Source organism: Cavia porcellus, unplaced genomic scaffold, assembly GCF_034190915.1.
Source record: "Cavia porcellus strain 051 isolate PalLab524CR breed Dunkin Hartley unplaced genomic scaffold, mCavPor4.1 scaffold_4, whole genome shotgun sequence".
Classification (NCBI taxonomy): domain Eukaryota; kingdom Metazoa; phylum Chordata; class Mammalia; order Rodentia; family Caviidae; genus Cavia; species Cavia porcellus.
The window spans coordinates 10840164-10865870 of NW_026947487.1; the positions used below are offsets into that span (position 1 = coordinate 10840164).

General features: G+C 32.1%; 1 long non-coding RNA gene across 3 annotated transcripts in view; it reads right to left on the reverse strand.

Moving 5' to 3' along the window:
- Nucleotides 1-25707, reverse strand: part of LOC134475660 (uncharacterized) — a 48688-nt gene that overhangs the window by 14339 nt on the left and 8642 nt on the right. The gene's annotated exons all lie outside the window — the stretch shown is intronic.

Below are 25707 nucleotides of genomic sequence, written 5' to 3' on the forward strand. Positions count from 1 at the left end.
CAGAAACTGACATCAGGATCAGTGAAGCATATAGAACTCCAAATAGTCATAACCAAAATAAAACTACACCCAGACATATAATAATAACCATCCCAGAAATACAACACAAGAACAGATTATTAAAAGCTGTCAGAGAGAAAAGACAGATCACTTATAAAGGAAAACCTATCAGAATCACAGCAGACTTCTCAGCACAAACAATAAAGTCAAGAAGAGCATGGAGTGAAGTATTTCAGATCCTAAAGCAAAATGATTTCCGACCTAGAATGATGTATCCTGAAAAACTATCATTCAAAATTGATGGTGAAATACGATACTTCCATAACAAAGAACAGCTGACGAACTTCATGAACACCAAGCTAATCCTGCAAAAAATATTGAAAGACAGTTTAGATCCACAAAGGAAAAAAACCAGTAAGCAAAGCAGATAATTAAACAGAACATAAAGATAAAGATGCAACAGCAGAGAGATAACATGTCAACAATAAACCAGCATTAAACAGTAATAACCATTAATGTAAATGGTCTCAATGCACCAATCAAAAGAAATAGACTAGCAGAATGGATCAAGAAATAAAATCCTACCATATGCTGTTTACAGGAAACTCATCTAACCCAGAAGGATACTCACAGACAGAAAGTCAAAGGATGGAAAACAATACTGTTTGCAGACAACGTGAACTTTAAACCAACAATGACCATAAAGGACAAAGAAGGTCACTACATACTCGTAAGGGGAAAACTCCAAGAGGAAGAGATAACTATCTTAAATATATATGCACCAAATTCCAGAGCACCCAGTTATATAAAACAACTATTAACAGAAATGAAAACTCAAATTATCAGTAACACAATTGTAACAGGAGACCTTAATATGCCATTGACACCAGGGGACAGATCAACCAGACAGAAAATGAGCAAAGGAATAACAGAACTGAATCACACCTGCGAACAAATGGATTTGATAGACATATACAGAATGTTCCACCCAACAACATCAGAATACACATTCTTCTCAGCAGTACATGGATCATTTTCTAAAATAGACCATATATTAGCTCACAGAACATATTTAAACAAATGCAAAAGAGTTGAAATCATCCCTTGCACGTTATCAGATCATAGCGCTCTGAAATTAGAAATTAATGATAAAAGATACTGCAAAAATCCCACAAACACATGGAAACTGAATAACACACTCTTGAGTAATCAGTGGGTCACAGAAGAAATTGAAGAAGAAATTAAACAATACCTAAAAGAAAATGAAAATGCAGATATAACTTACCGGAATTTGTGGGACACAATGAAAGGGGTCCTCAGAGGAAAATTTATTGCACTGAGTTCCCACATCAGGAAAACAGAATGAATACAAATAAATAACTTGATGCTACACCTCAAACAGCTAGAAAAACAAGAGCAAGTCAAACCCAAAGCCAAAGGAAGGGAGGAAATTATAAAAATCAGAGCAGAAATCAGTGCAATAGAGACTAAGAAAACAATCCAAAGAATCAACGAATCAAAGAGTTGTTTCTTTGAAAGAATAAATCAAATCGATAAGCCCCTAGCCATCCTTATTAAAAAAAGGGAAAAAAAAGCTCAAATTCATACAATAGGAAATGAAAAAGTTGAAATCACTACAGACCCAATAGAAATACAGAAGATCATCAACACCTATTTCGAAAACCTCTACTCTCAAAAGTTTGATAACACAGAAGAAATAGACAGATTCTTAGAAACATATGAAGTACCAAAGCTAGATCAGGAGGATGTAAAACTGTTGAATAACCCAATCTCTGTTAATGAAATTGAAAATGTAATTAAGTCCTTACCTACAAAGAAGAGCCCAGGCCCAGATGGATTCACTGCAGAATTCTACAAGAAATACAAAGAAGACCTAATGCTGACACTCCTCAAACTAGTCAATGAAATTGAAAGAGAAGCAATCCTTCCTAAGTCATTCCTGGAAGTAAATATTACTCTAGTACCAAAACATGAGAAAGACCCAACTAAAAAAGAGAACTATAGACCGCACTCCCTAATGAACATAGATGCAAAAATCCTCAATAAAATATTGGCAAATAGGATGCAGCAAATCATCAAGAAGATTATACACCATGACCAAGTGGGATTCATCCCAGGAATGCAAGGTTGGTTCAACATACGTAAATCAATGTAGTACACCATATCAATAAAGCCAAAAATAAGAATCACATGATCATTTCTATAGATGCAGAAAAAGCCTTCGATAAGGTCCAACATTTATTCATAACAACTTTACAGAAAATTGGAATAGATGGTCTTTACCTCAATATAATAAAGGCCGTTTATGACAAACCAACAGCCAGCATCAAACTAAATGGCCAAAAATTGAAAGCCTTTACTTTAAAATCAGGCACAAGGCAAGGATGTCCTTTATCACCACTCCTATTTAATATAGTACTGGAAGTACTAGCCAGAGCAATTAGACAAGAGAGAGAAATAAAAGGGGTAAAAATAGGAAAAGAAGAAGTTAAATTATCATTGTTTGCAGATGACATGATACTCTACATAGAAGACCCCCTAAACTCCATTGAAAAACTCTTAGATACAATCAATAAATTTAGTAATGTGTCTGGATACAAAATCAATACTCAGAAATCAATAGCATTCCTATACATGAACAACAAAATCACAGAGAGGGAAATAAGAGAAACTACACTCTTCACATTAGCAAGCAAAAAAATGAAATATTTAGCAATTACTCTTATGAAAGAAGTGAAAGATTTATACAGTGAAAATTATAATACACTGAAAAAAGAAATTAAAGATGATCTCAGAAAATGGAAAGATATCCCTTGCTCATGGATAGGAAGAACAAACATTGTGAAAGTGGCCATTCTCCCAAAACTATTATATAGATTCAATGCAATCCCAATAAAAATACCATCAACATACCTTGTAGATCTAGAGAAATCACTCCTAAATTTCATCTGGAATGAGAAAAGACCTAGAATAGCAAAGGCAATTCTAAGCAGCAAAGACAAAGCAGGAGGCATCACAATCCTTGACTTGAAGTTATACTACAAAGCAACAGTAGTAAAATCAACATGGTATTGGAATCAAAACAGAGCCAAAGATCAATCGAATAGATTAGAAGATACAACAACAACTACAAACACACTCAACCACCTTATCTTTGATAAAGGAGCCAAGCAGGTTCACTGGAAGAACGACAGTCTCTTTAATAAATGGTGCTGGAAAAACTGGGTGTCCATTTGCCAAAAACTAAAGCTAGACCCATGTCTATCATTATGTACTAAATTAAAATCTAAATGGGTCAAAGATATGAATATTAAAACAGGAACACTAAATCTTTTGGAAGACAAATTGGGTAGAATCCTTGAAGACATAGGAGTAGGTAGAGAATTCATGAACAGGACTCCAACCGCATAGGAAATACTTCCCAGAATTAATAATTCGGACCACTTCTTATTAAAAAGTTTCTGCATGTCAAAAGAAATCTCCAGCATAGTGAAATGAAAACCCACAACTGGGAAAAGATTTTAGTGAACTCTCTCTCAGACAAGGGACTTTTGTCTAAAACATATAAAGAATTAAAAAAACTCAGACCCCCAAAATTCAAAGATCCAATCCAAAAATGGGCATCTGAGATGAATATGCACTTCTCAGATGAAAAAATGCAAATGGCAAATAAATACATGAAAAAATGTTCATCATCATTGGTCATTAGAGAAATGCAAATTAAAACCACACTGAGATACCATCTCACTCCTGAAAGAATGGCCAGGATCAAGAAAACCAACAACAACAAATGCTGGAGAGGCTGTGAGGAAAAAGGAACTCTCCTGCACTGTTGGTGGGAGTGTAGACTGGTGCAGCCTTTGTGGAGGTCTGTCTGGAGGTTTCTCAAAAAGCTGGGATTGGAAGTCCCATTTATTCCAGCTATTCCACTTCTAGGCATATTCCCAGAAGAACTGAAAGCATCATACCACAGTGATATATGTGCACCTATGTTTATAGCAGCACAATTTGTAATCGCCCAATCTTGGAAACAACCCAAGTGTCCATCAACTGAGGAATGGATAAAAAAGTTGTGGTATTTCTATACAATGGAGTATTATTCAGCTATAAAGAAGGATCACATTGAGATATTTATCAATAAATGGGCGCAGCTTGAGACCATACTCATAAGTGAAATAAATCAATCTCGCATGTGTGAATACCCAATAGTTTCCCTAATGTAAGTAATGATTCAAATATATAAAATATGTGGTAATCATGATTCCCCATTATGTAGCCTTGAAGGCTTATAAAGTTTTCATTTATTAATTGGAAAGGCTTTATTCTGGGCTTCTTGATATGGAAATATTTGAAGCTATAGTATATGAAGTTATATTCAAATATTTTAAGGAAAAAGACAGACACTATGGTAACTGCTATTAAGTCAGGTTATTTGGCGGTGAAGCACTAGGTTGCTGAAACAGTCATGCTTCGACCTGTATTGTTATGTTGTTATATCCTCTTTTATCTCAATCTCTCCCTTATTCATTAAAAAAATTATTTAGTTTTTTAATGTTTTTTTTAATTAAGGAGAAAAATTTAAAAAACTAGCCGGATATATTATAGTAACTTTTTAAATTTCATATTAACTTTTTTGAAGTCCTGTAATACTCCCACTCTCTTGTTTTGACTGATTAGACTCTGTTCCATTCTGTATGATAGTATCAAGTTTGAGGGTATAGGCATCTACTTTGAAGGCCATAAGATTCACTAAGATGCCCATTCTGGTTTGATTATTATCTCCTTTGGAAGTCCTGTAATGTTTACAATGTTTAAGTTTTATTGGTCTTGTTCTCTACTGTTTTGTTCAACTTTATAATACCTAATGAGATAGACAATTCTTTTTAAGGAAACAAGAGGCATTATGGTAACCATAGCTGATAACCTTGTACTCAGTTTTTACATCATGTACTATGTCTATCTCTGGTTTTGACTGACAGCTTTGTTTTGCCATATTTGACTTTGTTCTCTTCCAAAAAAAAGTGATAAGAACTAAGGAGTAATAAAACCCAAAATGTGTAAATTTTGTTGTAAAAAGAGGGGGAAAAAAGTACTCTAAAGTATACAACTGCAAGTGTGTTTAGTGTTAAATAGCTGACCCTGTTAATGTTTTTGGTTGGATCATTGAACACAACTTTTTGCTGTCTCTCTGCTTGAATGTTCACTTTGTATGCTTTGATACTGTGACTTGAGCAACTATCTCTAAGATGATAATGTGTAATCTATTAACTGGTGATTTCTTACTTTTTTTTTGTAGTTCTGTATTACTTGTACCTTTATACCGCTTTGTTTTGTTTTGTTTTTTTCTGTTTTTCCTTTTAAATAAAATTAAAAAAAATAAAATAAAATTGTGTTAGGAAATGGGTATTCAGCAGAGAGATATCACAACAATGATATTTCTAAAAAACTTTTTCTACTGAAATATGCACTACTACAAAAGAGTACAAAATATTAAAGTACATGCTCCCTATAATCAATGATAGTGACTTTACTGTACACTTGCCACAGAGTAAACAATGTGTATCACTGAAAGGAATAAAAGTTTCACCATCAGTGATCTGGACTGTTTAAATATTCATGATAAAATCATTGCAGAAAATAAAGGGAAATTATTAAGTAGCAGTTTACAAAATATATGATGGGAATAGAAAGAAATTTTCTCAGTAAATTATAAAAGCAAGAACAATAATATGCAAGAAAAATTAAATAACCCCTCCTCAGTAGCAATTATTCTCCACACATTGCTATTGTCTTGCAGTAATTTTAGAGATGTAACAGCACTAATAGATAAAAATCATTATATTACTAAGCAATTAGCTTTGCTTTCTAATCATTTAAAGTAAAATCTGTATTATTCTGGTAATAAGGCATTTACACATACTTGCTGCCTGTTGATATAGCATAATGTAAGAATAAAATAAGCTACATGTATTCTTTAAGGTCGATGGTACAACCTATACAATTTTTCAAAGCTCATATTGTCATATCTAAATATCATTTGAGTACATATTATAAATGCCTATCCTTGAATACTTTATAAGTACTTCAGTTTTAGAAAGCTTTTTAAGCACACACACACAGACACACACACACAGACACACACACACAGACACACACACACATACATACACATATGTATGTTTCATCAATTTTACCAAAGATAAAGGTGACTGATTTCATTATCATTTATTCCTTTACATGTTGGAAAGCCTTTAATTTGTCCATTTTCATGCATAAAATGACAATTTAAGTACCCTTATCAAATTTTAAGTGAGGCACATGACAATATATAAATCAATAAGACAGAGGAAAAGTATTTAATATATAGAGTAATTAATAAGAAATGAACGTTGCTTACTAAGTGAATTATGGCACTAATAATTAGTAGAATGAACTGTTTTTAAGAATCAGTGTTTGTGCCAAGAGGAGTGCATTTTCAGAAAGCAAGTATTATAAACATTAAAGCATCTATAGAACACTGTAAATGTATATGTTAAAATATATATTGTTTTTATGCCAAAGAAAGCTCTTGGATTAAAGCAGTGATTAAAAGATATTATTCAGCAATTACATAATAATATTGACAGTTTGAACTCTTTCAGGTCTGCAGGCAAGATATATTCTTTAGCTTATTTTTTCTCTGTAGCAATTACATCAAATTTAAATTAACTCATAAACATGCATTTAGCAGTTGATTACACGAATTCTAGAGCAGAAAATATTGTAAGATGTGTTTATATCAGTGGTTCACTTGACAATTGGACCTAACATATTTTCCCCCTGGTCAAGGACAAACAGATCACATATTATTTTATATAACCATTTTATTTATTAGTCAGTTCACAAATGGAGTGATTTGTTTCACAAAAAGAGTGCTGTCAGTCAGAATATTCTATATTACGAAGAAGGAACAATATATTCCTGAATCTCAGGGTTTTAAATGCAGAAGTTCATTTCTTGCTCATAGTACAAGAAATGAAGGTAACAGCAGGTGGATTCCCTCACTTCAAAGCCCTTTCTGAGTATACAAGATAGGAAATAGTGGAGTGTTATATGCCTAACACTTCTTAGCACTGAAAATCAGGAGGTATGTATTATTTCCCACACACATTTTCCTGGCCAAAAAAATCACAAAATGAAGAGCAACTTACATAGAGGTCATGGAGTACAATGGTACTATACCCATCTGAAACAAGAGCTAGAAATATTTGTTCCAATTTACTGATTATAAAAGACTTACAAAATAAGAGAAAATGTGTAGCATTAGACAGTTGAAATGACTTGAATGGCAACATCTCTAGTTATATGCTTCACTTCTGGAGGTTCGGCACCCCAATATCATTGCCCCATTACAGAGCATGTACACCTGAAACTCAGAGAATAGAGCTTAAATGCTTGTAGTTTTTGCAACTTAATTATATGGATGGAGTTTAAATTTATGATTAAAAGCCAAAATTGTAAAAAATGTTTATAACACATTCAACTTGGTTTGATGTATTTAAAAAAATACTTTTGTACGACTATGACAGAACAATGCTGGCCAATATGTAGTAAATAAAGTTAAATTTCTTAAATAAAAATCCATGTATTACATAAAATTTTAAGTTTCAAATAGTTTCTAATGTAATCAGTACAATCATAGTTTAAAAAGCATTATATTGTCTTTTAAAATATATAACCAGAGATAAGAAATTTAGCTATTGCTAAAATCAAAGGTGCTAAATAGTATTTGCTTTAGTCTCAAAATGTCATGACTTTCTCTTATAATCAGCACCTAAGCCACTTCACAAAAATAATTAAATGTGAATAAATAGTCGTTCAAAACTTTCCAAGATGATATTTATAACAACTTATAGATTCAAAACAATATTGATGCAATATTAACTGTTCAATACTATGCCAAATACTTTTAATAATCACAAATCACCTCATTTTTATTCTTATTTTTGCAGAGGTATCTTTCAATTACACCACATATTTTTAACAGGAGGATTACTCAGAGCTGGACTCTTGGCCTCTTCTTCACAAAAGCATATGGGAAAATATTATGCACCTTATTTTATTCATAAATTACAAGTACTAAAAAGGATTAAAATATTTTTCTTAAAAAAGATGTATAGAAAAAGTACCTGGAATTCATTATCAACATGCTAATATTTTTGCTAAAATGAAGTAGAAATTTAAATATTTAGAAAAATCAGTAGATGATAAGAAGCACACAGCTGCATGACTGTATTAAAATTATATAAATCTTACATTTATTTTGAAATTATAACATATTTCTTTGAAAAATAAATTATAATTAAAATTTAAGTAGGAATTTAAGATGCATAAAATATTTCAAGTGTATTACAATCTGTAAGATGTAATTCATGACTTAAAATTTTTAGTTTTCAAGCATTTTATTTGAAACACTGCTATATTATCTCATGGTCTATAAAAGTTTTTGTATATATTATCACATATAATAAAATCCAATAGGATACAACATGTTAAGAACGATGGAGACAAAAGAACAAAAGCTTAATGGGACTTCAAAACAAGATGACATTAAATCAGCACTAGCTATTATGATGTCTTGTTTTCTCCAAAATAGCTGTTCATACCATCACAGACATTGTTCCTTTTCTGTTAGTTGGTTCTGAACACCCTGTAATACTGTCATTATCTTGAATGGTTTTACATTGTCTTGATATGTTTGATGCTACAGTATATGAAGTTATACTCAAATATTTCAAGGAAAGAGACACTATGGTAACTACTTTTATGTTGGGATATCTTGTGGTGAAACACTATGCTGGTTAAATTGTTATGTTCTGACCTGCGCTGTTTTGTTGTTATGGCCTCTTTTATCTCAATCTCCTTTTTTGTTATTAATTTTTAATCTTTATCTTTTAATAAGGGAAAATAAACAGCAGGATATATTATAGTAACCCACTTTGATTTCCTATTAACTTGATGTAAAACACTGTATTGCTCTCATCATCTTGTTTTGACTGATTTTACTCTATTCTGTTTTGCTTGATAGTACTAAGTTTGAGAGCATAGGCAACAACTTTGAAGACAATAAGATTCACTATGATGCCCATTCTGGTTTGACTATTATTTTCTTTGGAAGTCCTGTAATGTCTCCAGTGTTTTTGTTTTATTGGTTTTGTTCTGTACTGTTCTGTTCAATTTTATTATAACTGATGATATAGGCAATTCTTTTTTAGACAGCAAGAGGCACTATGGTAACCATTGTTGATCAACTTGTATTCTGTTTTTACATCATGTACTATGTCCACCCTTTTGATTTGACTGACTCTGTTTTGTTATGTCACATTTGGTTTTATTCTCTTCAAAAAAACTAGTAAGAACTATGGGAGTAATAAAACCCAAAATGTGTAATTGTCATTGTAAAAAATAGAGGAAAAGAAAGTGCTCTAAAGGGTATAACTGCATGTATATTTAAGCATATAAGATAGATAACCATATTACTGAGTTTTTGTTGGATCATTGAACAGAACTGTTTTCAATTTCACTGTTTGAATGTACACTTTATATGCTTTAATTTTGTAAATTGAACAACTATTTCTAAGATGACAATATGTAATCTTTTAACTAGTGATTTCCTACTGTTGATTGTTTTTTGGAAATCCTGTATTACTTGTATCCTTTTTCTGTTTTTTTCTTTTTAAATAAAATTTAAAAGAGAAAAAAAGAAACACTGCTATTCTAAGTTCATTAAAAATGAAGAAACATTTTTGTAACCAATTTCATAGCAAGAATCAAATCAACTTTAGTCCCTTAAAAGACTTCTATATTTATAATTTTGATGTCAATTAAAAACTGCTATATTTAAAATTTAAATATTTATTATAATTCTAGAAAATCATCAATAAAAGAAACTAATTTTTCCATGAGTGAAAGGATGTTGTTTATAAACACTTTTACAATTGAGAACAAACAGTAGATATAACAATGACAAGAGTTTTAATTTTAGTTGAGTTAGTCCTGAGTATATATATTTAAAATGCCTTAAACCACCAGTCTCTCAGCAGTCTTACCAATGATCTTTGGGTAACAATGTATGCTTTTGAGGGTTAATAGAAGATTAAATTATACAGTTTTTAAAATCCCTTACAAAACTATCAGTGAATGACTATATAAATTTAGTTACTATTCTTATTATCTAGCGTTTATCATCTTTGGTTTTTGTCATGAAAAATTTCTCTCAAAACAAATTCTTAGTTTTAATTATTATGTTGAGAAACATAGAGATGTATTATTTTTAAAAAGTACATGCATATGGTTAAAGAAAAAGACATCCAATACTTTATTGCCAGACTAGATACAAACAATTTAAAAATCACAGAATAAATAATAAATTTATTCTGGGTTCAGGGACACTTCAAGGTAATTTATTATAAACGGTAAGAAGTAATCTTTGAGAAACTGAAATATGCACAAAAATAGAGTTTATTTTTGTATTATTTAGTTTTATTAATTTTATAAGATACACATTTCTTAAAAATAATGAAAATGTACATTACATATCTGTTAAATGTTGGGAGAAGTTTGGGCAATTTAGACAGCTCTACTTTAACTCATTTTCCTTATCAACAAGTTGGGATACTATTAGTGTTATTTCACAATATTATTTTGACAATGAGTCAGCCATATGTAAAATGCATGGCATATTGCTAGGTCTGTAATGGACAATGAGATACTATCATGTAATTAAAACTTTGTAATGAAAAGACTTAATAAAATTTTAAATTTCAAACATATTTTTTCTATGTAAAGTTCTTTAAAAGTTAAGCATGGAAAATATGTGAGAGTTCTTCAAATTTCAGTCATAGCAACCAGTCTCATGAACTCACATGGATAAGCAGCTTCTGAGCAAGCTTAACCTTTGTTGAAATTTGAAAAGTATATGTGACCTGTAAATGTAATCAGAAACAGAAACTCCATTTGACAAGTGACCTCATCATTTCCCTTTGGATCAACACATTTTTCTTGTTATAATAAAATGTCTCTGCCAAGAGTGTGTATGGATTATAACTCTTCCCTAATATCAAAAAATTTTAAGGTAGTTTTTAATACAGCTCTGGAAAACTAAAATGTTCCACAAGATAAATGCTCATCATATTTTCCCACATGCCACACAAAGTTGCTTTCAAGGTTCAGAGAATAACTATTCTTTGGTTCCTTTGTGACAATTTTCAATTTTTGAAAATGCACAAACCTACTTCTCATTGAAAGTAAACATGAAACATTCAATACTAGAAGTGAGCTCTACTTTAGGAAACTATTTAAAACATGACCATATTTCCCCTGCTATCTGTCATTGTGCTAACTTAACAGCAAATCATGCTTTACTAGAAATTTCAATGTTTAAACATTTTATTAAAATTAATAACATGAATTGTCACAGAGAACTGGATTTAATTTTATAGCACAAGTTTGCAAAATTAAACTCTAATTTTACTCTATTATGGGATCACTTAGCTCATACTTACTCATGTTTTTCTTTCCTATCATTTACTCTTTCCTGTCTTTAAAATTTAGTGTGAGAATACATCAACAAAGAAATGAGTCTGGTGCAAATTATTCTCCAGGTCTTGATGCAAATGCTGTCCATTTATTTGTGATAACCCTTGTACTACTCTGAGTAAATTATTAACTGATAGCATGTGATTATAGAGTAGCTAAATTAAATTTGTTCACATTGGATATGTGTTGTGATGTATGAGAAAAAGTCATATTTTATGAACGATATGTGAAATAATCAAGATCCTTCAACCTATTTTAATCTCAAGATTATATACTTTCGCCTGCACCTCACCATCTGGGTGCAGAGGAAGGGCTGGGCAGATCTGGGGCGCCTGCATCTGCCTCCCCATGTGTCTGGAGGACTGTGGATATCTCAGCAAGCAGGGGACCATCACAGGTTCCAGAGGCCCCGTGGCCTGCGGTGAGTGCTTGGTGCACTCTGCCCAAAGCCCAGATTGTTCGGGACCCTCCAGGCTTCAGGGTGCAGTGAAGTGGATTAGTGGGTTTGAGGCATCTACATCCGCCTCCCCACCCTGGCTGCACTTGGAGAACTATGGAGCTTCCAACAAGCAGGTGGGTGCACAGTGTCCCTGAAGCACAGCTTATCTGGAACTATGGAGTTCTATTGGTTCTACAGGCCCAGTGGATTGGGGTAACTGGGTGCCAGAGTCCCAGAAGCTGAGAACATAGAAGTGGATTTCCAACAGACCCTGAGGAAGATTTCAAACAACACTTGAAACACAGAAATATAGGAAAATGACAAAACAAAAGACCAAATTACAGCCTCAAATCTCCAGTCCATCTCAAGAAACCCTAAGAGCGATGTATACAGAAGAAAATATATGCCATTCACCTCAAATATTGGACATAATAGCTACTGAAATTAACAAGCAACTCCAGGAAGCTTTAAAGGAATTCAAACTCAAAATAATCTCCCAGATAAAAGAAGAAATGATAAAAGAAATGGAAGAGATTCTGAATATATCTAAAGAAAACACAGTTAAAAAATTGGAGGAACTAAACAAAAAGATAGAATCCCTAGACAAGCAATATAAGAAACAAACAGAATACACAATGCAGATGCACAGAGATATACAGGAAATAAAAATTTCCACTGAAAGTTGTAAAAACTGCCTCAATGAAAGTGAAGATAGAATTTCAGACCTTGAAGACAGGATCGCAGCTAATGAACAGGAAAGGAAAGATCTTTTAAAAATAACAAGGAATCAGGAAATAACAATCCAACAACTGCAAGATGATGCAAAGAAAAATAACATGAGATTGATAGGGATTAATGAAAAAAAAAGGAGACAACATAAAGGATGTGAAGAGGATATTTAGAGAAGTAATAGCTGAAAATTTCCCAAGCATGAGATCAGAAATTGACATCAGGATCAGTGAAGCATATAGAACTCCAAATAGTCATAACCAAAATAAAACTACACCCAGACATATAATAATAACCATCCCAGAAATCCAATACAAGAATAGATTATTAAAAGCTGTCAGAGAGAAAAGACAGATCACTTATAAAGAAAAACCTATCAGAATCACAGCAGACTTCTCAGCACAAACAATAAAGTCAAGAAGAGCATGGAGTCAAGTATTCCAGATCCTAAAGCAAAATGATTTCCAACCTAGACTGATGTATCCTGAAAAACTATCATTCAAAATTGATGGTGAAATACGATACTTCCATGACAAAGAACAGCTGAAGAACTTCATGAACACCAAACCAACCCTGCAAAAAATATTGAAAGACAGTTTAGATACACAAAGGAAAAAACCAGTAAGCAAAGCAAATAATTAAACAGAACAGAAAGATAAAGATGCAACAGCAGAGAGATAACATGTCAACAATAAACCAGCATTTAACAGTAATAACCATTAATGTAAATGGTCTCGATGCACCAATCAAAAGAAACAGACTAGCAGAATGGATCAAGAAACAAAATCCAACCATATGCTGTTTACAGGAAACCCATCTAACCCAGAAGGATACTCACAGACAGAAAGTCAAAGGATGGAAAACAATTCTCCATGCAGCAGGAATCCAAAAAAAGGCAGGAGTAGCCATTCTGTTTGCAGACAACGTGAACTTTAAACCAACAATGACCATAAAGGATAAAGAAGGTCACTACATACTTGTAAGGCGAAAACTCCAAGAGGAAGAGATAACTATCTTAAATATATATGCACCAAACTCCAGAGCACCCAGTTATATAAAACAACTATTAACAGAAATGAAAACTCAAATTATCAGTAACACAATTGTAACAGGAGACCTTAATACGCCATTGACACCAAGGGACAGATCAACCAGACAGAAAATGAGCAAAGAAATAACAGAACTGAATCACACCTGTGAACAAATGGACTTGATAGACATATACAGAATGTTCCACCCAACAAGATCAGAATACACATTCTTCTCAGCAGTACATGGATCATTCTCTAAAATAGACCATACATTAGCTCACAGAACATATTTAAACAAATGCAAAAGAGTTGAAATCATCCCTTGCACGTTATCGGATCATAGCGCTCTGAAATTAGAAATTAATGATAAAAGGTACTGCAAAAATCCCACAAACACATGAAAACTGAATAACACACTTTTGAGTAATCAGTGGGTCATAGAAGAAATTAAACAATACCTACAAGAAAATGAAAATGCAGATACAACTTACCAGAATCTGTGGGATGCAATGAAAGGGGTACTCAGAGGAAAATTTATTGCATATGAGTTCCCACATCAGGAAACAGAATGAATACAAATAAATAACTTGATGCTACACCTCAAACAGCTAGAAAAAGAAGAGCAAGTCAAGCCCAAAGCCAAAAGGAGAGACGAAATTATAAAAATCAGAGCAGAAATCAATGCAATAGAGACTAAGAAAACAATCCAAAGAATCAACGAATCAAAGAGTTGGTCCTTTGAAAGAATAAATAAAATCAATAAGCCCCTAGCCAACCTTAGTAAAAAAAGGGAAGAAAAAGCTCAAATTCATGCAATAAGAAATGAAAAAGGTGAAACCACTACAGACTTTACAGAAATACAGAAGATCATCAACACCTATTTTGAAAACCTCTACTCTCAAAGATTTGATAACACAGAAGAAATAGACAGATTCTTAGAAACATATGAAGTACCAAAGCTAGATCAAGAGAATGTAATAATACTGAATAACCCAATCTCTGTTAATGAAATTGAAAAATGTAATTAAGTCCTTACCTACAAAGAAGAGCCCAGGTCCAGATGGATTCACTGCAGAATTCTACAAGAAATACAAAGAAGAGCTAATGCTGACACTCCTCAAACTAGTCAATGAAATTGAAAGGGAAGCAATCCTTCCTAAGTCATTCCTGGAAGCAAATATTACTCTAGTACCAAAACCTGAGAAAGACCCAACTAAAAAAGGAACTATGACCGATCTCCCTAATGAACACAGATGCAAAAATCCTCAATAAAATATTGGCAAATAGGATGCAGCAAATCTTCAAGAAGATTATACACCATGACCAAGTGGGATTCATACCAGGAATGCAAGGATGGTTCAACATATGTAAATCAATCAATGTAATCCACCATATCAATAAAGCCAAAAGAAAGAATCACATGATCATTTCTATAGATGCAGAAAAAGTCTTCGATAAGGTCCAACATTCATTCATGATAAGAACTTTACAGAAATTTGGAATAGATGGTCTTTACCTCAATATAATAAAGGCCATTTATGACAAACCAACAGGCAGCATAATATTAAATGGCCAAAAATTGAAAGCTTTTACTTTAAAATCAGGCACAAGACAAGGATGTCCTTTATCTCCAATCCTATTTAATATAGTACTGGAAGTACTAGCCAGACAAGAGAGAGAAATAAAAGGGGTAAAGATAGGAAAAGAAGAAGTTAAATTATCATTGTTTGCAGATGACATGATACTCTACATAGAATACCCCCTAAACTCCATTGAAGGACTTAGGTTGATGAAGTTTGAGACATTTGTAGGAAAATGGATGCATCTGGAGAAGAGGTGTTGAATGATATAAATCAAATACACAAACAAATACTGGGTGGCATCTCTCATATGAGTAAGACAAGGTAAAAATTAAATGAATAATACATGAGTATATTGATATAAGAGGATCAATCTCCTGGGAATCAGGGTAGCAGGGGCCAGGGAAAGGGGGAGAGGAGATAGACTGAAGGTAAACCAGGTACAAGGTCCTCACAGCCTCAATAAACATGGACATGCGAAAAATCTGAGTGAAGATTAACAATATTCTCTATGAAATAAAAAGAAGCAAAGAGTTAGAATAACAATTTTTTCTTATAAATGACATAAGCAGTGGGGCTATGATTACTAATCTACCTGGGAGTCAAACAAAACAAGTCATCATAGACAAAAATAATTACAAAAATTTACTCGTATTTTTCAAGAGAGAAACAAAATTTTAAAGTAATTTTAACAGTGTGAAATGAAATGAGTAAAACATGGAAGAGGAAACTTTTCCATTTTTATCTGAGAAAATTTAGTTATGATCCACAATGCAGAAACTGTAGAGATTGGGTCCTAGGGCAGTGAACAGACCACGCAGGCAGCATTCTAACGAACCACCCTCATTCCTGAATGAACTATTAATAGGAAGGCTCTAGCTGGAGGGATCAGACAATAGGTGGCACAGTCTTAGAGCATGCATTGGAATCCCGCCTCTTCCTGCTCCCACACTGCTGCTTGCATGGGAGTGGGTTTTTCTCTTCTACACCTTCGACTATGGTGTTCTGTCTCACCATGGGATGGGAAACAATTGAAATAAATGCTCATGGACTGAATCACTGAAACCATGAACCAAAACAAAATAAAACTCTTCCTCTTTGATGGCCCAATTTTTTTTGCCATGACAGAACACTAACAAAATTATATTATTTTGTATAAGAAGAAATTTTCCTAATGCCGTAGTTATGCAGAAATTTTCCTTCTTAAGTTGAGATTTACTATTTCTTGAATATTATTTTTTATTATCTGTAACAATGTAGTAGAACAAAACACAAGAGACTACTACACATAGTTACCACATGCTAAACTCTTTGAAATTCAGCCTATAACTTAAATAATATTTTCATGTGTATAAAAATATTTTAAGAATAAATATAACAAAATTGGCAATCTATTAGATTTTTTAAAATTCAGATATTCATATTTTTATTACAAATAAAATGTTATATTGAAATTATATTAAAACCTATTAAACAATAATTTTAATCTTAACATAGGATCTCTATGTTCAGTTTGGTTTCTACACCCTTTTTTCTTCACCTTTCATATGATAGTTAATAATAAAATGTCCTTGCTCACATCTATGAATTAAATTCAAAAATATTAAGATAAACTATAAAAGTAAAGCAATATCTTTTTAAGTAAAACATTAAATATTTTCTTTACATTTTTATTTTGCAATTCTATGAAAGTTACTATTTTTAATCTGATTATATCTGAGAGGAAATGAACCTTGAAAGGTTAGTTTCTTGCCTAATCTCACCTAGCTAATGAGTAAAATAAAATAGTTATTGCTTTCAACCCATACTCCAAAGAACAGGATAATATATAAATGATATTCTTTCTTAATTTTGTGTATTATAATATTAGAAAACTGAATAAATACTAAAGACTTAGAGTTATCTTAAACACTTTCTGAAAATGCAGCTGAACCCTTCTAAATTATTCTACATATATATTTTACTTTTAGGAAGAACACTGTTATTTCTCTTTTCTACATGTATTTCATGATCAGGTATCTGATGAACAAGTGAGGAAGATAATTAGACATGAAAAACAAAATTTATTACTTTAATAGCTTCCAGGTCAAATATCAAAATTTAGAAGTTTACTAGACTGTTAAAAATCCAACTGATTTTTCCTTTTAATCATTATTTTGCAGAGGATATAGATATTAATTGTAAATAGCTCATTTTAAGATGTTAATCTGTAGTTCTCTAAAACAAGCAAATCAACTTTGTCTTTCTGGAATAAATTGGCTTTTAAATTATATTCACTATTAAAAGTTTTTTATATTTAATATACATTCCTTAATTCCTGTTTGAAAAGTAATAATTAGCAATACAAGTAAATTATGAGTTCATAAAGTCTTAATTAATAAATATTTGCCAGGAATCTATGTGAAAGGAGGAGGAAGAAAAAATACAGGAATAATCCAGAAATAAAGCTAAAAATCAGGATACAATATATGAAAAATGCAGTAAAATACCTCCTCTTTTTGATTCATTTATTTCATAAATAGGTACTATCCACATGATAATTGATTTCATAGACCTAGTTTATCTTATCTTGTTCAAAACTAATAGCCAGTTAGGAAAAGAAGGGAACAATAACAGCAACAATGCTCTAAAAAATTGGAAACTACTCTATGTAGTAGTGGTAACACACTCAAAATAAACATTTTTTAAAAAGAGAAGTAATGATCACTCTTAATTGAGAGTGTTTGGTGATACAGAATTCTAAGTGAATTCTGCAGGGAAAATGGTGAATCATAGGACAGTTTCCCTAAAAGAGAGGTCCACCCTTGGCTTTGTAATAATGATGAAAGGCTTTCCAGGACAGTAAACTGGTCAGTGCCTTTCCATCATTGACTTCCAGCAAGTGAAAAGTAAGCTGAGCCTAACGGTAGGCTTGAAATAAGTATGGTAAAGAAACTACAGGTAATTATAATGAATGTATTGATATGTAATTTAAATAGAATTAAAGCACAAAATATAATTCATATACCTAGTCAAGTGAACAAAATATGATATAGATGAATCTATGTTAATGGAAACATTTTTCCTTAATTCGTTTGCTGTTTACAAAATAAAAAGATTAACTTAATCACCTAAAAAATTTGATTTCTCTAGGAATTTCATATAACTTGTAGTCTCTTGGCATTATTTTTGTAATCTCCACTGGGGGCAGGTCCTATCCTGAGACATATTACATATTATAGAAAAGAGATATTGATCAAAGATGCTAAATACAGAAAATATATGTTAGCATTATTTATATTAAGTAAGATATTTTGTAGGTGATGAACTCATTTATCAAACTGAAAAATGTCTTCACAGTCTTTGCTTAAAATATAAATTATAATAACATTTAAATAGAAATTGAAATGATTGCTTTCCTACTTGCTTAAAGTTTCATTTAAATGTTAAAAATAGCATATTAAATTATAGTCTGACCTCAGCTGTTTTTTAATAAAGGTAAAAAGAATGATTTTTTACTAAACCTGTCTCCCACACATATTTTAATCTTATAATGACCTAAATGCACATTTTGTATCCGTTGTCCAGGTAAGTTTCCTTATTTTGCTCACATCTTTTACCAGTAAATAAATACAGCCACCTGCAATGGTTTAATAAGACAGTTAGGCTCTCTTTCACCAGGTGCCACAGTCGTTTGAGCACTTTTCCATGGACATGCAGTATTAAAGGTTCTGGCAGAATGGATTAAATATTGGGTTGCTTTTTTAAAAGTACAGTCCTGCTTGTTTGAAGACATAAATGGAGACCAATTCATGACATTACAGAAAAGGCAACTGGCCTGATTTTAATATTTCCAATGTTTTTGGTTTTACTTTGATTGGTATTGATAATTCAAGTAAAATTTATTTCCAACTTTCTCCTTCCAGAAAAAACCTTATTTCTATGATTATATATTTTTTCAATTGCTCTGCATTGTTATTAGATTGTATCTCTTTTAATGAATGTTATTTACAATCATCTAACCATATTAGAAAATGGGTATGGTGAAACTAACATAAATGCCAAAAATAAAACTCGAAAACTTTACATTTTCTTTGCATAATGTTTTAAAAACTCATTAAAAACAAAAAATATAGTTTTTGAACATGAGAAAAGTTCTTAAACAATATTATTAAGGTCAAAGCTTACTCATTTTAAAATTTTAAATTCCTTTGCAATGATTTCAAAATCCATCTCAAGGAAATAGTCTATTGCTTTTCTCTTTCATTTTATTTTTTTTTACAAATTACTACTACAAATAATGAAATACAGTGGTTAATGTGACAAGTTACTGTCATCCTTTTTCTAATAATTAATGTACTGCTTATGAGCAAAGTTCAAGAGTAAACTTTCAGTAATGAGACATCTGTGCTATGTACTTCTAAGGCACTATAGGTCTAAAATAGCAGATATCATATGCATGGTACATGTGTGTAATGTGGTTTCAACCTGAAATTCATCTTTTTTCTGCCAGTTAGTGTGAACTAAAACATTACATTTTTGAACTGTCCATATTATTTTACATTGTGCTTAACTTTTTAAATTTTAAATATAGTCAACAAAATAGATTTTTACATTTTATTCATTCCAATGAAATTTTGACTTTCAGAAATTTATTTGAACTAAAATAGTTTTACTATGTGAAAAACATTTAAAAATCAGTTCAAAGTTATAATAATGAGCTAATAAATTTCAACAGTATAAACTTGTCATATAAGTCATCAACATAAATTTTATTTCTCATAATGAATGGGCTTTTTCTCTAATGAAAAGCCCTTGCGTCCTCTGAGATTTTGAACTTGTATACCTTGTCACAAAAAGGCAGCAGCTTTGACTTTGTGTATATTTCTAACTCAATATCACAAATAGATTCCTTTTCTGGCATCTTAGAAAAGCAGCTAATTAAAAGTTCCTATCATGATTCATTCAGTAATTATGTGGTGAGTCTGTAAACCTGCATAAGTACTGTGAAAGAAACCAAAAACTTATTTTTATCCATGATTTTATGACTTAATAGTGACAGATAAAAATGATATATAAAAGTTACCAAAGCATCAAATACTAGGTTCTATGTGATTATTAAAAAAATAAGTAATACACACTGTCGAGGAAATAGGAAAGTGAACTATTAAATTGGGAAAGTGATCAAGGTGTTGTTACATTCCTTAAAATAAAAATTATGACTAAGATTTTTTGCAATGAGTGTTACAAAGAAGAGACAATATTTGACTTAGAAACAGTAACATTATCTTTTGACTTAAATTACTGGTAACATACAGATTAGTGATTGACCCCCTACAAAAGAACTTTTTAATAATAAGGAACTTGTGCCTTTAAATCAAAACAGATGGCATTTTCTGTATTTCACAGGTTTTTTATGTAAAACTATGTAGTAAATACAAGCTAATCAGGGGATGTAGTGGCTGTAACTCCTATGGTTCTGAGTAATTCAGATAAATATCTTTGAGAATAAAAAATCCAATCACTGTATTATCATTAAGATTTCACTTTAACATTTTATAATCACATAAATACTAAATGTTCAAACATTGTCATCATTTTTGGCAAAACTTTAAAATGAATTTATTTCCTAGAAATCTCAATAACTACGAATATAATGAGCAATATTTACTGTTTTAAGAATGAGATGCTCAATACATGATATCATTGTGGTAAGGGAATGCAGATATAGATTTTTTAAAACCCTATGTGGTTTTAGGCAAGCCTGTAAGCAGGAATAAAAACAAAACCTATCTTGTAGCATTTTTAAAATTAAGAAAGATTTGCATATTAAAAATTAATGTTTAATTTAGTAATTAATTCCTAATAAGGATTCAAAAAATTAATATTATACTCTTTTAAATATCAAAATAATAATTATAAAATATTTTACTGCATTAAACATCCATTCATATATTTTATATTTATGAAAATATTTTACCAAAATAATTCATCAAAGTTATTAGTATGGACATTTTATGGTACTTTAATGTAAATATAAAATAGATTTTTTTATTTCAAACTAAACACTTTTTCTTATGATTATAGAAATCAAAGACAGTAAAGAAAAATAAAACTAATATCATAGAACAACCTTTACACTAATATTAGATATCATACCAAGGGTTTAAATAAATTTCATGTATTCTTTTTCTTAAAAATAACTTGGAATTTTACTTGAAATAGTGATTTCTAATATGCCATTTTGCATTAAAAATTGGTTATTTACATACTTCATATTTTGCTATATTAAATTATGAGTTGTGTTATACATATATAGCATCCTGTAATGCGAAATACAATTGTAAGTATTGAAAATTAATTTAATGTGATTGCTTTATGCAATACATTTACACTATTTATGCTAACCGCTTATGTTTGTATCTTTTTCTATTTAATAGATTAAATTATATTTTTGTAGAATAATAAATCCATGTCTTTGGGATGAGGTATAAATCTATCATATAATGCTTTAGTATTATGCTCAATTCCAAATAAATGCTACATATTTTCTTAGCTATAATTATTTTTTATCTTCCATCAATATCATCACCCTTATGAAAAGATTATAACTCCATAACTGTAAATCTAAGTATTGTCTTGAATTCTATGAGTCAGTTGAGCAAATTTATTAGATGCAAGGGAAGATTTATGTGAAAAACATAAAAGGAGGATCAAAAAGCACAGACAAATACAATCTGACACCAGAAGCTTGTAGGAGAGAAGGAAGCAGTTTTAGGATTAAGGGTTCAATCTGTAGAAAGGATTTGCTATCAAGTATATGATATCATAAATGAATATTAGAGAACATCCTGATACTGTTTGCTGCATTTGAATTACTTTCTTACTGATGGGGAGAAGACACAACTTTTTAAGTCATAGAAATTACCTAGGTTTCAATGCATGGTATAATGAAATGAGGCGTTTTTTTTTTTTTTTTTTTTTTTTCTTACTGTATCATTAGTGCCCACCCAGAATCCTTTTGCTGGATCAAAATACTAAAAAGCACACAGATTTACAAAAGGTGGGATTGCACATCTTCCTAATTACCACAATGCGGAGTCAAAGTGCACTGTAATTCATTCCCTGAAGTACTGAGTGGGGTAAGAGTGATTACAAGTAAGACCCTGTCTTTGTTTAGATACTTCCATAAACTATTGTGCTTTATTTACTACTCTTTTCCTCTGGGATCTTTTGTTCTAGTCTCTTTCTTGCACTGAAACACAATATCCAACACTTGTAATTTAAAAGAGAGTGTGGTTATATTGGCTCAGTTTCAGTCATGGTCAGCTAGCTCCAAGGCAGAAAGACCATGGCAGAGACCTGGCATCCAGGAAGCAGAAGACAAGGAAGAGTCATAGAAGGAGATATGCTTTTCCAATAACCTGCCTCTTTCAAGTATGCTCTACCTCTGGATCAGTACTTTGTCCCTAAGATGAAGACGCTTTTCAAAATCCCTGTCTCCAAAATTGATTGAAATCTTGAATGGACAATGCAGAAAAGAAGCAGAAACAAATTCAGAGACATCCAAGAAACAAAAATTTCTATTGAAGTCTGGCAAAATAGTTTAAATGAAGCTGAAGAGAGAATTTCAGATGTTGAGGACAGGATTGCAGTTAGTGGTCATGAAATAGTAGAAATTTTAAAAACAAGGCAGCATGAAATGACAATCCAGCAGCTTCAAGATGACTCCAACAGAAACAATATAAAACTAGTAGATATCAATGAAGATGCAGGAGTAAAAATCTGATATATAGATAAGTGAGATAAATAAATGCCAAACAGTCACAACCAACACAAATCTACACTCAGACATATAATAATTTGGATCTCAGACATACAAAATAAATGTAGTATACTAAAATCTGTTAGAGAAAAGACACAACTCACCTATCAAAGCACATCAGAATCATGGAAGACTTTTCAGCACAAACCCTCAAGTCAAGAGGAGCTGGGAGTGAAATATTTCAAGCCCTGAAAGAAAACAACTTTCAATCTGGACTGATGAACCCAGAAAAACTGTCTTTCAAATTTAATGGAGAAATGAGATACTTCCATGACAAAGAACAACTGAAGAAATTCATGTGCACCAAACCAACCCTAGAAAGAGTACTGAAACATACACTTTAGGAATAAAAGGGACCACAATGTCCAGAAAAACAACAGAAACAAACAACTGGGCAAGTAATCAAACAAAGGGGCGGGGAGCAGAAACAAATGATAGGGACATAACATGACAAAGTTGAGGCAGTACATACCAGTTATATCCATAAATGTAAGTGGCCTCAATTCACCTATCAAACAAAATAGGTTGACAGAAGGGACCAAGCAACAGGACCCCACAATATGCTGTATTCAACAAACACATCTGATTCTAAAGGAAGCTCAAAGATTAAAACTCAAAGAATAGAAAATGGTATTCCACATAACAGCAACCCAGAAAAAAAGCAAGGGTAGCTATTCCGTTTGCAAACAATATGAACTTCCAAACCTTAGATCATTAAAATATATATAAAAGGTCGCTACATACTTGTTAGTGGAAAACTTCAAGAAGAAGAAGTGTGTGTGTGTGTTTGTGTGTATATGGGTGTGCATCAAATACAGGAGCACCCCTCTATATAAGACAAATAATAATGGACATGAAAAATCAAATACACAAGAACACAATTGTAATAGGGGACGTTAATACCATACTGCCACAAAAAGATAGATCAACTAGACAAAAAGTCACAAAGAAATAATAGAACTGAATCAAGTCTGTGAGCAAATGGACATGGTAGATTTTAAGATAGTGTTCCACCCAACCACATAAAAATACACATTCTTCTGAGCTGCACATGGGGCATTCTGCAAAATAGACCATATATTAAGCCATAAAACATTCTTAAGTAAATGTAAAGTAACTGACATTATCCCATGCATAATATCAGATCATAGCACACTGAAATTGGAAATGGCAAAAAATTGCAAAATCTACATAAATACATGGAAATTAAATAACAACCTTCTGAAAAACCAGTGGATTACAGGAGAAATTAAAGAAGAAATAAAGCAACCCTTACAATTCAATGAAAATGTGAACACAACATACTGTAACCTGTGGGATGCAATGAAAGTGGTGCCTAGAGGGAAGTATATAGCAACAAATTGTCACATCAAGAAAACAGAACAAGAACAAATGAGCAAACTAATGTTGCATCTCAAACTTCAAGAAAAAAGAAGAGCAAGTCAAACTCAAAGCTCATAGAAGACAGAAAATTCTAAAGGTCAGAACAGAAATTAATGTAATTGAAACTTTAAAATATACAAAGAAATAATGAATGAAAGAGCTGGTATTTTGAGAGAATAAACAAAATTGGTAAACTTCTAGTCAACCTTATCAAGAAAAAGGAAGAAAAAACAAATTCATGCAATAAGGACTGAAAAGAGGGAAATGACTACAGATTCCATGGAAATTCAAAAGATCATGGACACCCATTTTGAAAATATCTGCTCACATAGGGTGGAAAAAAACAGAGGAAACAGACAGATTTCTAGAAACCTATGAACTACCAAAGCTCAGAGAAGAAGATATAACAATTTTGAATAATCCAATACCAGTTATTGAAAGTGAAAACATGATTAAAAACTTAGCAACAAAGGAAAGTCCAGGTCCTGATGGATTCATGGTAGAATTCTACAAGAGGAGATTTGATGCCAATACTCTTTAAAATCTTCAATGAAATTGAAAGAGAAGCAATGCTCTCTAACTCATTCCTGGAGGCAAATATCACTCTGATATCAAAACCAGAGAAAGAGCCAATCAAAGAGGAGAACAATAGGCCAATCTTACTAGTGAACATTGAAAAGATTCTCAATAAAATATTGGCAAATGAAATGCGGCAAATCATCAAGAAGATTATACAGCATGACCAAATGGGATCTATTCCAAGAATGCAGAGATGGTTTAACAGATGCAAATCAATAAATGTAATACACCACATCAACAGAGCCAAAACAAAAATCACGTGATTATCTCAATAGTCGCACTTGGGTTAAAGTCCAAGCTCATGATAAAGTCCAACACTTGTTCAACAAGGGCCCCCAAGAGCCCCGAGCGCGACACCCCCTCCCCCCCGCCGCCCAGACCCTAAGGCCTGCGGAGTGTCCACCCCCAGGCGGTCTTTAAACCGCTGCGCCGGGATGAGCTAAGTACCTGGAGCTGGAGGGCGGAAGCACTGAAGGAACACACAGGGGCAGAAGAGGCATTGGAAAGCGGACCAGGACGGCGGTGTGGGGGTGAGAGAAGGAGCCGGGGGGAGGGGGAGGGGGA